A 17,495-nucleotide genomic window follows, 5' to 3' on the forward strand; every position below is an offset into this window, starting at 1 on the left:
TTTTTTTCAGGTCACTGTCTTAGTTTAAAATAATTCTTTTAATTGAAAAGAAATCTTTCAATTGAAAATAAATCTTTCAATTGAAAATAAATCTTTCAATTGAAAATAAATCTTTTAATTGAAAATAAATCTTTCAATTGAAAATAAATCTTTCAATTGAAAATAAATCTTTCAATTGAAAATAAATCTTTCAATTGAAAATAAATCTTTCAATTGAAAATAAATCTTTTAATTGAAAATAAATCTTTCAATTGAAAATAAATCTTTCAATTGAAAATAAATCTTTCAATTGAAAATAAATCTTTCAATTGAAAATAAATCTTTCAATTGAAAATAAATCTTTTAATTGAAAATAAATCTTTCAATTGAAAATAAATCTTTCAATTGAAAATAAATCTTTCAATTGAAAATAAATATTTCAATTGAAAATAAATCTTTTAATTGAAAATAAATCTTTTAATTGAAAATAAATCTTTTAATTGAAAATAAATCTTTTAATTGAAAATAAATCTTTCAATTGAAAATAAATCTTTCAATTGAAAATAAATCTTTTAATTGAAAATAAATCTTTTAATTGAAAATAAATCTTTTAATTGAAAATAAATCTTTTAATTGAAAATAAATCTTTTAATTGAAAATAAATCTTTTAATTGAAAATAAATCTTTTAATTGAAAATAAATCTTTTAATTGAAAATAAATCTTTTAATTGAAAATAAATCTTTTAATTGAAAATAAATCTTTTAATTGAAAATAAATCTTTTAATTGAAAATAAATCTTTTAATTGAAAATAAATCTTTTAATTGAAAATAAATCTTTTAATTGAAAATAAATCTTGAAACTGAGTTGAAACCGTCACGATTGTGCGCGTTAACGAAAAAAACCAACCGCATCAAACAGCACCAATCGCAAATTTCTTAACGCTCACCGTCAGACGGTGGTTTTGCCAGCCTTTAAACTGCAAAAACGGTTTTTCGACTTTGCTCCGGTAACGCGTTTTGGACTTGGCCCCGGTAACGCGTTCGCAGCCCACAGACAGACACACACACACACATACACACACACACACAGACACGATGATTGTATAACCCCTCCTAGGGGACACTCGGAGAGGTAAAAAATTGACTCTTCAGCGCTTAGAAAATCCCATGCTTTTTTAAATGGAGATTTTTTTGTTTTAAGTGGTCAAAAACATTTTCGGTCGCCATGGCAAATCGAATGGGTAGTGCAACGGCTCCTTTTGGGAAATTTCATCTCTCATATAGGTCTACATTACGCCAGACTTTGAACCAAATAGGCGATAAACACCTCGGGTACTCTTCTGTCAGTGATGCGCGTTAAGCCCCGTTTTCAATCACGTTTTTTCCGAAAAATCACGCTTTTACGTCAAAAGCAGCCGGGAGAAGCTTCTCTATCGGCTTTTTTGTCACGAGAAGCAGATATCTAAATGGATTTGATATAGGCTTCTTTTGAAATAAAAGCGCGTCCAAAAAGCAAAACCGAAAACCCTGAAATTTATCGTAATTGAAAACGGGGCTTTAGATTTTTAATTTTTATGTTATACTTTTTTTTTTTTTAATATAGTGGCAAACTATTTGTCTCTTTTAATTTTTATTTTAAATTGAAAAATTGATTACGTAAATAAAGTTATTTTTAAATTAATTTAATTACCTTATACGTAAGTTCGATAATAACTTAAATTAAGATACATTTGCCATATTTTGAATCATATTATTTGGGTTTATGAGACGACTTTGGAGCAACGAAGGTTTGGAACAACTATAAGTCTATAATATTGTTCTATAAGTTTGTCACTTTGGGGAATAAATTACTGAGAGCTAGTAACGCAGTGACGTCATCACAAGAAGAAAATTTTCATCTAGCGAGGCGCTGTCAAAGTTTACGTGTGACGCGTTAGCAAGCGGACGCAAAACCGCGACGAAGCCCGTAATGCCGTATGCCTTGTGAATAGCTCTCAGTCAAGAATAGGAATTGTCACACTTATGTTGCAATATTATACACTTATGGAACAACTGATACGTTTAGTCACACCAGAAATGTATAATATATAACTTATGAGAGAGAAGATATAAAAATGAGGCATGTACCTTCGCAGTTCAATTGGGTGTGAATTTCTCACCAAGCCGCGGATGGTTACACGGTACACCGCATCACGTCTCAAAGTTTACCTCGCGTAGTACTTTTCCCAGTCATATAAAATGTTAAAAATACACTGCACAGGACTATGTACTAATTAATTAATCATTTTATCTATGTTATAGTTTTAAAAACTCACTAAATTATGAATTTAGTTCCGTACTATTTTTCTTTACAAAAAGCATTTTCTAAGATCAGCTGGAGCCTGCGAAGGTACACATGTTTCAAGTGTTAACATCAGTGGTATAAAGATACGAACACTTATTAAACTCTTTTGGTCATACCAACACTTATCTCGTAAGGTGCATGTATTTATTATACTCTTTTGCTCATACGGTAGCATGGAAACCTAGAAAGTCAGCCGTAATTATGAGGTCCTGTTAATCTGGGATTATTGTGGGGCAATTTGAAGCCCCTTATCCCTGCACTTCTCTAGACAAGTGTCGGCTCAGACTAGAATAGAACATACAAATCAAACATCATCCAAGGAGGTAAGGTATACAATATGCAGAACATACCAAGTTGTCACTTTAGCAGTTCTCGTTCTTTAACGCTGGAGAGCTTATGATTTTAGGGTTTGACATAAATTCTACTTCACTCCACACATAATTTACTTCCAACAAAGACTTTTTAAAAGTACGAATCAGCTAAGCTAATACCCAAGAATTTCAATGGGTAGGAGGGTGGTGGAAAGCCCTTCTTGCCACGTGAGGCAACAGCTCCCTACATTTACTAGTTTTTATGGAAGTGGAATTCAAATCTATTTACCCAGAGGGAAGAGAGCTTGCAAACTCAACGTAGAAGGAATAGCCCCGAGTTTTTACCCAGTTTCACAAGCAGCGATCGAACCCGGTTCCTCTCACTGCGAGGAGAAAGTGCTAATCACTCCGCCACTCCGCCTCGTAGCTTAGATTGGAAATATCTTGGGCATTTACCCACTCCGAAATCATTAGCTCCACAGTTACTATAGTAACCAACTATAGATAGCGCCATACAACAACCGATGAAGACCGATTTTTTGATAATCGCTTCGTTGCAAAACCGGCAATTAGAAAGCGGTCTGAATTCGAATTGGAGTTCTGTATTATATGTTTCTATTATCTGGCACATTTATGGGACATTATTATAGAACCACTGTGTGACTTTCCAAGAGTTTAACCCGAAATATTTTTGCCTTCCAGAATCATTCGATACTTCCAAACAGGTAATATCCAGTTATTTACCAACAAACTTTACTCTGAACTGAAAAAGTGTGTGGAAAGTATCCCCAAAAACGTCAAGGGCAACAATGTTTTAAACTTGCGCCAAATAAGGCCCTTCGTATTATTCTTATTTTGCGGTACTGTTCTTTCATCTGTGGTTTGTATCGTGGAACTGAGCGTGGCTCTGTTCAAAACGATGACTTTGTCTTCAAAAAGAAGAAGGCGCAAGTTCGTCAGAAACAACCTGAACACATTTATTGTTTCGGGAAAATTACCAGAGTAATTTCCATAAATATAAAACAAGGGTTCCCAAATAGGCAAATCGACCTTGAAAAGGACGATTTCGAACTTAAAAAGCTCTACTAGGAAAATAAACTAAATTCGTATATTAATCTAAATTCTTACAGTAAACCGAATTCTTACAGTAAATTAAATTCTTATAGTAATCTAAATTCTTATGGTAAACTAAATTCTTATAGTAATCTAAATTCTTATAGTAATCTAAATTCTTACAGTAATCTAAATTCTTACGGTAAACTAAATTCTTGTAGTAAACTAAATTCTTATAGTAAACTAAATTCTTACAACAAACTAAATTTTTACAGCAAACTACCCAGGTAGCAAAAACACGTGTATTTATAGTGGAATTTTCGTATTTTTCGTGGATAATACGTGTTTGAAAATTACACACGTGTAGAACACGTGGAATTTAGGGTTAATAGCTCACGAAAATCAGTTCGTGTAATTTCACACGTGATCTCCCCGTGTTTTAAAGGTTTTTAACTCACGATGGTTTTTTGGTGTGAATTTACACGTGGCCTGAAGGTGTTTTTTTAATGTTCAATTACACGAAAATCAGTTCGTGTAATTTCACATGTGATCTCCCCGTGTTTTAAAGGTTTTTAACTCACGATGGTTTTTTGGTGTGAATTTACACGTGGCCTGAAGGTGTTTTTTAAATGTTCAATTACACGACACAAATTATTTTACTTTTACTTAACCTGCTTTTTTAATTATGTAATTAAGCTTTGAAATGAGTAATATAGGTCGAACATAGATGAAACTTCTACAGGCACTCATAATCTCAATCAAACCTAAAACGTATGGCTATTTAAGAAAAAAACGGTTGTCTTTTCGCCGCCCTGAAGGATTAATGAGGTAGAAATAGGCCTCTTTTTTATTAATTTCTTAACAAAAATCTAAATTATTTAATAATTAATAATAAATAAACCTTTTAAGCTGTTAAAAAAATTACACTATTCGTCCGATCCGTAAGTATTTTTAGTTTAAACCTTTCTTAGAAGAAATGTTCAACTTGAAATTTACACTTCAAATTCAATAACACAAATACCACTATGGTTTAAGGATTTGTGTGTATTAGTTTCACGTACAGTGTAGCCGATGCCGATGCCGCCGTGTCACGCATATCTCTTCAACGGTTAAGGCTAGAAGAGTCAATGAATGTACACTCTGTTAAAAAAGTCTTTGCCTCTTGAAATGTTTGCGCTTTTTTGCTAATTTCTCGAAATGTATTATAGATAGAAAGATGAAACCAATTTAATTGTTAATATTTTTTCATCCTCTTTCAGATGCAACCATCAGTTCCGTCGACAAATTTAAATCTTGCCCGGAAATGACAAATATCATTTTAGACAAATTTTACAATAATGGAGTTACGCCTCTGAAAACGCCTTTAATGGATTCAGGGTGGTCGATTTATATTTACGAAGTGTTACTTTTATGTCTCTAAGACCAATAGGTGACGAGTTATAGGCTTTCAAACTTTAAGACGTGAATCAGTTTTGTATAAAATGCTTAACCGGACTTTTCATCAAACCGTACTAATCTCCACAGCATTTCAAAACGCCGTGCAAATTTAGCTTAAAGGAAAAGTCCAGGTTGGGTAAAACTTGGGTCTATTTGAAAGATCATGTTTAAATAAACTCAAAAATATCAGTCGTAAAATTGTATCTTTTTTTAATGACGAGAAATTAATTTTTAAACGAGCCAAATTTACCGCCAAGCGATCTGCCATTTTTTGTTTCGGGGTGACGTTTTAGGACTTTAATCACGCGCTGTTCGCGCTATAAAAGGCTTTAACAGCGCTCTGACATTTTTTGTTTCGGGGTGACGTTTTAGGACTTTAACCAGGCGCTGTTCGCGCTATAAAAGGCTTTAACAGCGCTCTGACATTTTTTGTTTCGGGGTGACGTTTTAGGACTTTAACCAGGCGCTGTTCGCGCTATAAAAGGCTTTAACAGCGCTCTGCCATTTTTTCTTTCGGGGTGACGTTTTAGGACTTTAATCACGCGCTGTTTGCGCTATAACAGGCTTTAACAGCGCTCTGTTCCCCGCACGCGCTTGCTCCGCGTGCGGTCTGCGGAGGGAAGGCGAAAGAAAATGGCAGCTCACCCCCCCGGAGAGATACCTGAAAGAAACACTGAACGTAAACTACCGGTGTTAAAACACGTGGACGATCAGTATATGATCACGTGAACGATTCGTGTTTAAACAGGTAAAAATGGGTGTGTAAGCACGTGCATGGTTCGTTTTTAAACACGTGCATGGTACGTATTTTCACACGTAGCGATTGTTGAATATACACGTGGACGGTCAGTTTATGCACACGTGGATGGTCGGTGTATGCACACATGCGAAAAACGTTATCAAATCGTGTTTGAGGGTGACAGGCTCGCCGTTTTCCCCACGTGTACTGCACTATCATATTACTCGTTTTTAACACGTGTTTTTGCTACCTGGGTAAATTCTTACAGCAAACTAAATTCTTACAGCAAACTAAATTCTTGTAGTAAACTAAATTCTTACAGTAAGCTAAAATCTTTAAGTAAATTAAATTCTTAAAGTAAACTTAATTAATAATCAGTTAGGCTAATACCCAAGGTACTACCTTAGGCCTAAGTCATTAATCGACTTTTAAAGCCATTAATTCAGGTGACCGGGTTACAATGCGTAGGCGGGTGGTGGAAAGCCCGTCATCCCACGCGAGCCAACAGCCCCTTACACTAACTATTAACGTTCACCTCAACAAGTTTTTATGGAAGGGGAAACCGAAGAGCTCGAGGGAAAACCCCATAAACCAGTGGGGAGAGAACTTGCAAACTCAACGCAGAAGGAGCTGTTCCGAGTTTTCACCCAGTGCCACAAAGTCGAACCCGGCTCTAGCTCTTGCTGCGAGGTAAACCAAATTTTTATAGTAAACTAAATTCTTACAGTATACCAAATTCTTACAGTAAACCAAATTCTTATAGTAAACTAAATTCTTACAGTAAACCAAATTCTTACAGTAAACCAAATTCTTAGTCAACTAAATTCTTACAGTAAACTAAATTCTTATTGTAAAAAATAACTACAATTATTTAAGCAATTTTGACCTTGAGAATACTGATCTCAACCTTCAAAATCTGTATTAGTAAAATGAAATAAATTCGTATAATTAAAAATAAGTACAATAATTAAAGCGATTTGGCCTTGAAAATGGTGATCTCGACCTACAAAATGTGTACCACGAAAGTAAACCGAATTCTTATTATGCAAATAATTACAATAATTAGTGAGATTTCGACCTTGAAAATAGTGATCTCGACCTTTAAAATGTGTACCACAAAAGTAAACTGTATTATTTTTATGCAAATAACTACAATAATTAGTGAGATTTTAACCTTAAAAATTGTGATCTTGACATTCAAAATCGGTATTAAGAAATTGAAATAAATTCTTATAATACAAAATAATTACAATAATTAAAGCGATTTGGACTTTGAAAATGGTGATCTCGACCTTCAAAATGTGTACAACGAAAGTAAACGGAATTTTTATAATGCAAATAACTGCAATATATAATGATATTTTGTCCTTGGAATATGGTGATATTGACCTTCAAAATCTGTATTAATAAAATTAAATAAATTGTTATAATAAAAAATAAGTACAATAATTAAAGCGATTTGGACCTTGAAAATGGTGATCTCGACCTTCAAAATGTGTATTACGAAAGTAAACTGAATTCTTATATTGCAAATAACTTCAATTATTAGGAGAATTTGACCTTGAGAATTGTTGATCTCGACCTTCAAAAGCTGCATTAGGAAATTCAACTAAATTTTTATAATATTAAAAAACCACAATAATTAGGTCGATTTCGCCTTCAGAATGATGATTTCGACTAGAGCATAGCGCCGAACCAATTTTCAACGGCGGCGGCGGCGGGAACGATAATTAGTTCGGCGGCGGCGTGGCGCGCCGATTTGCAGAAAATAAACGGCGGCGTTGAAAAAAATCGGCGACGGCGGCGCCTAAGGGGAAAAACTGTCCCCCCCCCCTCAGAAATAGCGCCAGCCTTTTAATAGACCGCTAGAACCTAGGAGGATGAATGTTAACTGGAGGGGAATTATGGGGGAGATATGCGCAGCAGCGCATGGACATTGGTCATAATACTCTAGAGGCAACTAGCGGATTAAATTGGAAGCTCTGAATAGATTTTCAGTAGATTTCGTCTGCCAGTTTCTAAACACATGTTAAGCCTATATGAAAACGATTGAGTGTTGTACCTCACTGAACTGAATTTTTTTCGTGGTTTAGTAAAAATGGGTGATGAAAGATTTAAAACGCTTAACAATTTAGAAAATAAATGTTTTAAGAAAATTAAGCGGCCTGCCAATTTAGCTAAAATTTATCACTTTTTAAAAGAACACAGCTATAGTGTTTTGTAATTCATATTCCTAGCTAGAACTTAAACTGTTAAAACACATTTTCAAAAAATACATGATGTTTAATAGAATGTATTTTATTAAAATAAGAACCACTTGTTTCCAAAACGAGAAAGAGATAACTTTGGTTACATACTATCATATGTAACTTATTTAATCATAAGTGTGCCAGAAACAACTTTTTCTCAATGATACCTTGTTGCAAGGATATGGCGTAATTGACGTCACTTCCCAGTCGATGACGGTTTTATCGCCATCAAAAGTAGTTCTGGCGGGGAGGGTAGGAAGTTAAAACCAGTTTTACGCGACGTGACGTTAGTGCTGTACAGGCTTGGAAATAAGCGGTGGTCACTGGGTCAAAGACCAGTTTATTAATTGCTCAGACTAGTTTTTTTATTCAAAAGCTAGGGGTTCACTGGTCCAGTGTCCAGTTTATTAATTCAAAATTTTCTACCGTATTATTAACCAACTGGTCTACGTGACCACTTAAATAATTCAAGAGTTGGGAGTCACTGGCCAAATAGACCAGTTTAGAAATAAACGTTATATCCAAGCCTGGTGCTGTATTTTCTTTGGTGGTTGTGATTTTGTGAAACAAGGTCTCATTTAAATTTTTAATACAGAGATGTTAAACAGAGGCACACGTATGAGTAACTATGTTACATATGATACTATTAAACTAAAACATTTACGCTAGTAATAACAATACTGTACTTATTTACTACCTTTTCACTAGTATTATTATCTATACACTCTTTTTAGAAATGTTTAGTGGGCGCCGCCATTATCGCACAGACAACCAACGAGCCAGCCCTCTACCGCAGAAATTTCATCCCTCCAAAACCGGTTTTTTCGTCACCCTACCCCTAGACTGTAAGGTCATGGCGGTCGATTGGGAAGGCGCGTTTAAGTCTATTATCACAAATTATTTTATCTTTGTATCCAAGGAATTTTTAAAATATAATAGACTAGTTATTGCTGAATGCAGCTGATACGTTTCTGCACTTATTACAAATTACGCGGCGAGGCAACTCCAAAGCCGTTTTCGTTTCTCTCTCTCCAATCCCAGCTGTCTGCTTTAGAAAATTTTGGTGCGCGCGGTGCAGTGGTGCCAGATCTTTTGGAAATCATAGCACTACCAATAGAAAAATCTATGTAGTTCAACTCAAAACGCAATTATTATACTTTAATAAAGGAAATTAATTCGGCGGCGAAATCAAAATGTTTCGGCGTTTCGGCGTTATCGAAATAATCGGCGGCGGCGGCGTCCGATCGGCGGCGCTATCCTCTAATTTCGACCTTCAAAATGGTGATCTTTATAATTGAAAATTTGTCCACCCTTGATATCCTTCCTCGTTTCAACATTAAAATGCCAGTTATAAGATATCGTTAGTGTATTGTAACTCTGTATACATTTGTAAAGTCTTCGCGATGACTGGGTGGGTCAGGGAAAAACCGTGAAGGTAGTGACGTAGGTGGTGACGTTGAAGTGGAATCTTCAAAACGCGACCGGTCCAGAGTGTGTGGTCATGTGACGAAATACTATATGCCGCGTATAAGTCTCTGGTAGCTTGTACCTGGGACAAGCGACCAAAGACTTATTTCCAATTTCGTTCCTGATCAGAGATGAGCCACGCTCAGCAATTAGAGGCTCTATAAGTCTCTGGTAGCTTGTACCTGGGACAAGCGACCAAAGACTTATTTCCAATTTCGTTTATGATCAGAGATGAGCCACGCTCAGCAATTAGAGGCTCTATAAGTCTCTGGTAGCTTGTACCTGGGACCAGCGACCAAAGACTTATTTCCAATTTCGTTCCTGATCAGAGATGAGCCACGCTCAGCAATTAGAGGCTCTATAAGTCTCTGGTAGCTTGTACCTGGGACAAGCGACCAAAGACTTATTTCCAATTTCGTTCCTGATCAGAGATGAGCCACGCTCAACAATTAGAGGCTCTATAAGTCTCTGGTAGCTTGTACCTGGGACAAGCGACCAAAGACTTATTTCCTATTTAGTTCCTGATCAGAGATGAGCCACGCTCAGCAATTAGAGGCTCTATTCATCACAGTCGTTAGATTTTCAACTAAAAGCCGAAATGTATCTTCTCCCTCCGTTGAATGATGTCTACAAAGTTGTCATCTTGATTCTTTGATCCAGCTGGTTCTCGCCGATATGGCCGCTGGAGCCTATACTCAATGAACCCTAATTGCCAAGGTATTAATTAGTATGTAAGTTAGCTTCATCGTAATAATAAGGAATTTGGCCAACTAGCTTTTAGGATTTGAGATAGAATTTTAATGTATGTAAATTCCTTGCCTTTCAATATTAAATGTCTAAATTTGGTAATTAATCTTTTGCGTTTTAAGTTCCTTTAAACCTTATGTAACGCTTTTCTGGTTAAGAGGCTAATACGCCCCCTATCTGACCAGCTTAGGCTAGGTGCCCACTGGCTCTCCGTTTCGTATCCGTCCTGCCTTCCACAAGGCATCATCTCCGTTACGAAGCAAAGGTTTGTGAAAGGTAGGACGGAGACGTAACGAAGAGCAGTTAGCGCCAAGCCTTAGTCTACAGGGTGTTTCAAAAGGCAATGCAAATATTTTAAGGAGTTGTAGGGGGTGAGTTGAGAAGTGTGCCTGTTTTTTCCCCATTTTCCTACGATGAGTTAAAAGAGAGCCAGAGAGCTTCAAAGTGTGGCCTACTTGCCCTTGGAAGTAGGCTGCAACCAGCGCAAAACCAAGCGGCAGGGAAATGCAATCATTAAGGTTTGGGTTCGTGTGATAGGTAAAAAAGGTCTTTGTAAACAAATCGAGGTAACCAGCGTGAAAAAGTAAACTTAACCCGAATTTAAAGCCCAACACTACCGTGTTGGGCTTTTACTCAGTAATAGGTTACATGACTACGCACACTTGACCGACGCTTCTTGAAGATTCCACTACAACGTCACCACCTCACGGTTTTCTCTGACCCACCGAGCCACCACGAAGATTTAACAAATGTATACATAGAACCATAAGGTCTCCATAATTAAAGGTCTACCATAGGGGCCCATGGTAACGGCGTTGTCCTGGAGAGAAGAAAATAACGTACGACGATAGGGCAGTAGCGACATCTTCTCTTTCAAAATTTCTACGTCTTAAATATTATCTTACATGGTACACTGTAAAAAATTAAGGTACTTTGGAGGTACGAAAATATTCCTCGTCGAATTTTTAAGAACCTTAAATGGTACGCAGAGTCTACTGGTTTTAGAAAGGTATCGAAAAATTCCGAAAATGGTTCTATCGCAATATGCAGCATTTATTGGATCTTTTGTGGGTTTTTCCTAGAGGCCTGCGCCGATCTGATATTGGTCGGCGGCGGCGGCGGCTTGCGCCGATTTTCGAAAAATCGGTGCGTCCAAAATTATCGGCGGCGGCGGCGTTTAGTGGCGGCGCAAGGCTCTAGTTTTTCCGTTTGAGACAGGTACAAAAAAAACCTGGTAAAGTCAACATATGGAAAATAGCTGGAGAGAAACAGCAACGAGTAAACGTTTTTTTGCCCCCTCCCCCCCCTCCAAGGTCGTTGCAGACGCTGCATAAAGATAATTGGTCAAATGCGGCTGACGTTGCAAAGACTTTACCTTTTTATAGCTTAACCCCCTGAAAGACATTTCAAAAATGGGAGGGGATGTACTAACAATGGACCCGTTCGACTTACAGTAGTGCTCGGAATTGTTCATTCACTATCCACAAATTTTCCGATTTATTTAAAAAACGTTGGTAAAAAGAATATCATTTTAACTTAATTAATTATGTTTTTTACGCAACCAAGCATTTATTTGAATTAAAATGGTATTTATTTAAATAATTGTTTGTTTTATTTAAATAATAGGTTTATTCACCTTCGATTATTTAAACATTTTACAATTTTTATTCAACTATTGGTTATTTAAATAAATATTATTTAAATATCGCCGAGCTTATTTTATTCATGGATAAAAATTAATCGAATGCCGACCACTAACTTACAGTGACCATGCCGTGATTTTAGCCATTTTACGCTCTCGCCTCTCAGAGAACGAATGGTTTCCTTTCTTTAGGTAGTTATTCGTGAATCTTGTCCGCGTTTTAGGCCTCATTTTTGTCAGTGTTTTTCAACCGTGGATTGAACGAAAACGATTAGAATTTGAATGAAGTAGGTAAGAATATTTTGTTACATTGAATCTTATAGATTTAAAAAAAAAATTAAAGCGAAAAAAATTCCTAGAGTAAAAATAGACAATGAGTTGCGGCAAATAAGCTCGTCTAATTATAACTAGACTATTTAATTACATTTAAAAATATATTAGCAAATTGCTTCAGTTGGTTGCGTTGCATTTAAAAATATTTCAACTGATGTCACTTAAAATCTAACAAGAAGCGACTCATGGACTAATTAACAATTAGTCCATGAGCGACTCAAGCGAGGGCAACGTCCCCTAAGCCTTTGTTTCCACTAATGCGCGTAACGGCGCTTAACAGCGATGCCAGATTTAGAACCTGCAACCCGCCAAAATGATATTGGAAAGAAACCCAAAAAAACCGCCAACCACTTTCCAGCCCAATATGGCAACCCTGGGTGTGTTTCGCAACTTTGACCAATACCAAAGACTATACATACACTACGCGTAGCGTAAATGTAGTCTTTGACCAATAGTCAAAGAGAGAGTCGGCCCTTTTCGGTCTATCGAAACCTGGCAGCCATACCAGGTCCTGCTTTCCCGGCCTGTATCTCCTCGCCGAAAATGGTCGACGATTACACCGCTGAAAATATTTTACTAAACTGATCCGCGGCGTTTCGACCGTTATTTTGAATTATCAACTAAGATCATATGTAATTACTGATTAATTATTTTACATTTACTATGACTATATAGAATCGTTTTAACGCGCATAAAGAAACACATTATGGGCGCGCGGCTAGTGGAAACTAAGCTTTAGGCTCCAATATTTCGATGTGTGCACTTCACGTGACGTCTGAGCATAGACTAAGGAAGGAGTCAGTGCTTCCACTTCCAAAAGATCATTTTACCCAGACATAAGCTGAAAAATACCCACTTTTACCCATTCCAAATTTCAAAAATACCCTTAAAATTCCCACAAGAATTGAACAATAAAATACCCACTGTTACCCATTTTAAATTTGAAAATACCCCGAAAATTCCCATAAAAAACAAATGTAGTTTAATTATCACAGTTTTTTCTTTAATTTTTACAAAGAAAAAGACACTAATATTAATGGTACGTATGCAATTCGCTTACTAAGGGACGAAAACCATATTTTAGTCTGCTCCAATCGGCAAAGCTGACAACAGAGAAAGAACCTGAAAAGGTCTCGACATAAGCAAAACCAGTTTTCCACTTACGGCCAACTTAGTTACACTTTGTCAAAGAGGGAAATTATATTTCATGGTAGATTATTTAAAAAATTTTTAGATACCCTTAAATTTCCCATGAAATGTTCAAAATACCCTCATTTTACCCATTACCCTCAATCTCGAAAAAAAATCCCTCTCGAGGTCAAAATTACGCGAAAAAGGGTAAAATACCCTCAAAGTGGAAGCATTGGAAGGAGTTCAGGTGGATTGCCAGTCTTTTACGGAAGCGATTTTTAGAGAATTTTGTTTGCTCCATAAATTTCCGTTTTTCGAATATATTTAAAATTGATTTGTGATATTTTTCCAATATTTCTTTATTTTCAGAAATGGAAGTAAGCGTTTGCCTTATTTTACTTCCTCTAATTTTTAGAGAAGATCCAACCTTTTTGTTTACATTTAAAGTAAATGGTTTTAAAAATTCTTATAAATCGATAATATATTAACTATTTTCTTATCAGGAACCTACGGCTGATCATATCAATGCAGTGTTGTATATCACTTCATAAGATTTTTTGGGAAAACCAGTCAGCATGCTATTGGAATCTGTGGAGTTTAATGCTGAGAGCCTTATAAAGGACTTTGTAATGCTGTTTATTTCATACTATGTTTTTGGGATATCATACAGCCCAAAATTACTCAAAACATTTGAATTTATTCAAAAAATGATGTTTAAACTAGAGCCTGGTCTTAAAAAGATATCAAATACTGTTAACAATGACTTGTGTTTTTGGATAACGATAATTTTTTTGAAATATTTCATTTTTAAATTATTTATAAAATTAAATTTTCACTCGAAATTAGGATTTACATATATTCTTATGGTGCTAAAAATATTTTGTATCAAAACAAACAACTTTTTCTGAGAACCAAATATCCCAATATGAATTTTTATAACTCGAAATAAATGCCCTTGATAATTAAAAAATATACCTTTTACAGTAGTTTAAGAAACCTTGTATGACTTGAATAAAGACTGCAAAAAGAATTTTGTATTACCTTTGAGTAGGAACAAATACCTTTAGTAGAAAAACGAAACACACTTTACAAGATTTAAAAATTCCAATAATGGTTATATATTAGTCTTACTATGGTCCACTCAAGTACCTTTGACGGTATAATTTAGTACCTTATCAGAGGCTTAAACATTCTCAAAATAGTTTCCTTAAATATCGAAAGTGGATCTTTTTAAAACCTTCAAGTATGGAAAAATTCCTTCATCAAAAAATGAAGAACCTTATTTGTTACTGCAATATTCCAGTAATGGTACAGTAAAATTCCAAAAATGGTTATATATTAGGCTTAATACCTTTGACAGTATAATTTAGTACCTTATCAGAGGCTTTAAAAGTCTCAAAACAGTTTCGTTAAATACCAAAATTGGATCCTTTTAAAACCTTCGAGTATGGAAAAATACCTTCGGTAACAAAATGAAGAACCTTTTTTGGTACTGAAATATTACAATAAAGGTTTAATAATGTTCCAAAAATGGAAACACATAATACCTTAAGGTTTTTTAAAATTCCAAAATAAAATGGTATTTTTTAAAACCAATTTAAAAAGGTTTGTATTAGTGCCTTATAAGGTTGCTATGTGGATGCATAGTAAAATACCACTTAAGGTATAAAAAAGTAACATTTTTTTTTACAGTGTAGAGCAACCATGCTCAGGTTGATAAATGCCACACAAAACGCGTCTAAATCTCAAATTTGAAAAATATATACCTTCAGAAACATAACTCTTATTTCTAATAGCCAGTTTTAGGTTCTTATGAATCATTTGGAAAAGATAAGTGTTAATTTTAAGTTAGTAAGCGATAAAATTGTGAATAATCCTTGTCTACGGTGCTAAGTGTCACGGCGGAAATTTTTCCCTCGTGGCTCTAAATTAAACATTCATAATGTTTTTCGCGAAATTGGTTTCAAAAATGCATACGTGAGGACATAACCACTAGGAGATGCAGATTTTGAATACCTACCTCTTAATAACGGGTATGTGATCGTCAAAAATACTGCCTATAGACCTTTGCTTATGGGAACCTTAGGGTAGGCTTATGATAGCGTTCTACTGTTGAAGCGACGAAGGGGGCTTTTATTAAGAGCCTCGCTGGCCCAGAGCAGATATTAGCTTAAAAGTCCGTATTTAAGTTATGTATTTATAAATACCATTAGTTAATCTCAAAATTATAATTACAACCCCTGATTTAAATAATAATAACAATAAAATATAGTAATGATCTTAATACGATATTGCTTATACAATCCGTCGTCCACTGTTGGGCATTATCTCGGTGGCGCAGAATTCCATCGGGAACAAGACGAGTGGGAGAGATTCAATTACCCAGAATCGAAATCTAATTGAGAATACGAAAGAACCCATTTGTAGCAGCGGGTACCCGCCGCCAATAGCGGTATAAGAAGAAGGCCTAGACACGCGGCTGCAGCGAAAGCGGCCAGGAGAAAGAGAGATTGGGGGCTTAATGCAATTACATCCCGACTGTAGTGACCAGCGCCGACCGATGGCCGTTTCCCACGAAGACCCGGCTCCCGGGTAATCACAAGCCAGCCTCCGACGCGTTATCTGAGAAAACCTTTTCTTCGTGTCGAACGAATGGGGAAACTCTGATTGTATCGTCCGCAAACAATGAGGCCTTGCTGCGAAAGGGTAGGTCCCCCTTATACACACGCCGAGGTTCTTATACGTCGATCCTCTTTCTTTTCAAATATCTTATCAATCCGGCCAAATAGCGACCGATCCAATATTCTCTGCCCGTCACCCCTCTCTCGCTTCTAATTTTATCTGGAATGTGTGTTCCCCAACTCGGATTGATGCAACTGGAATTGGCATGATTATCTTGACTGTACGCTTCGATTCAGAAGCGTAATTAATATTTTAATTAAGTTCCTAGTTCCTACCCCCTCCATAGTTATTTGCGGAAATCTAATAGAAACATTTTCTTCGTGCAATTATACACTTGCCCCTGTGTCCTCTTGGTCAGTCCACCGAATGGGGATTATTTTATCCCAGTAGTTCTTTGATATGCATTGGTTTAACGATAACCACAATCAATATTTTGTTCTGTCTGTTGGTCTTAAATAATTAATTTGTATTCCAATTATATTTCCGAGCTAGAAATACCAAGATTACAGTGATGTAAACAATAATGTACATATTTTATTTCTGCTTTTACTCTCTATATCACAGTGGTGATTTGTGTGTTTCACCTAGGAGCAACAAACACAAGGAGAAAGCAGCTATCCTTTAAACATGCTAACGCAATGTTGTGTACACATTTCATTGGACGAAGCTTTATGATGAACGTTTTACGGGCGGGGGGAAGACAATTATGAATTTTCCCCTTCCGACGGCCGCAGGTGCTAAAGCGTCTAACCTATGAAAAATGTACACAAGAAAATGCATGACTTTTGAAGGCTTGCGTTCTCCTTGTGTGGGGCGCTGTGTTTGTTGCTTCTAGGTTTCACGTATTGTGTAGCCGATGTCGCCGCCGATGCCGCATTCTTCCTAGTACTCTCAATTCGTTTGTGGTGAAATTTCAAATGATACATCAATCGACAGATAATATCAAGGTAAATTTAAATTTGGTCATTTAGAAGTGGCGTGGCAGAGTGGTTAGCATAGAAGTGGACTGACAGAGTGGTTTGCAAAGAAGTGGACTGAAAGAGTAATTATGAGCGAAATTGAGCGGCAAAATGTTTTTTGAAAACACTTGTAACAACTCCTTCTGCGTTGAGTTTAACTAAAATGATTTTCCCCGAGTACTTTTTTCCCTAAACACTTAACGGCAATAGTGCAGGGAGTGGTGGGCTCGCGTTGAATGAAGAGCTTTCCACCCCCCATTCTACACTTTGAAATCCGGCCACATGACTTACCAGAACGTTTAGAGATGCTGTTAAATGTGAGATAACGGAAAAAATTCACAGAATTTCAAAACAATGTATTGTCTATTCTATAGGGTGTAACGGTTTTTATTCTTTAAATGGCTAGTTATCCCCTAAAAGC

The sequence above is a fragment of the Leiobunum rupestre genome, chromosome 9 (genome assembly GCF_980474605.1).
Source record: "Leiobunum rupestre chromosome 9, qqLeiRupe1.1.hap1, whole genome shotgun sequence".
In the NCBI taxonomy this organism is placed as follows: domain Eukaryota; kingdom Metazoa; phylum Arthropoda; class Arachnida; order Opiliones; family Sclerosomatidae; genus Leiobunum; species Leiobunum rupestre.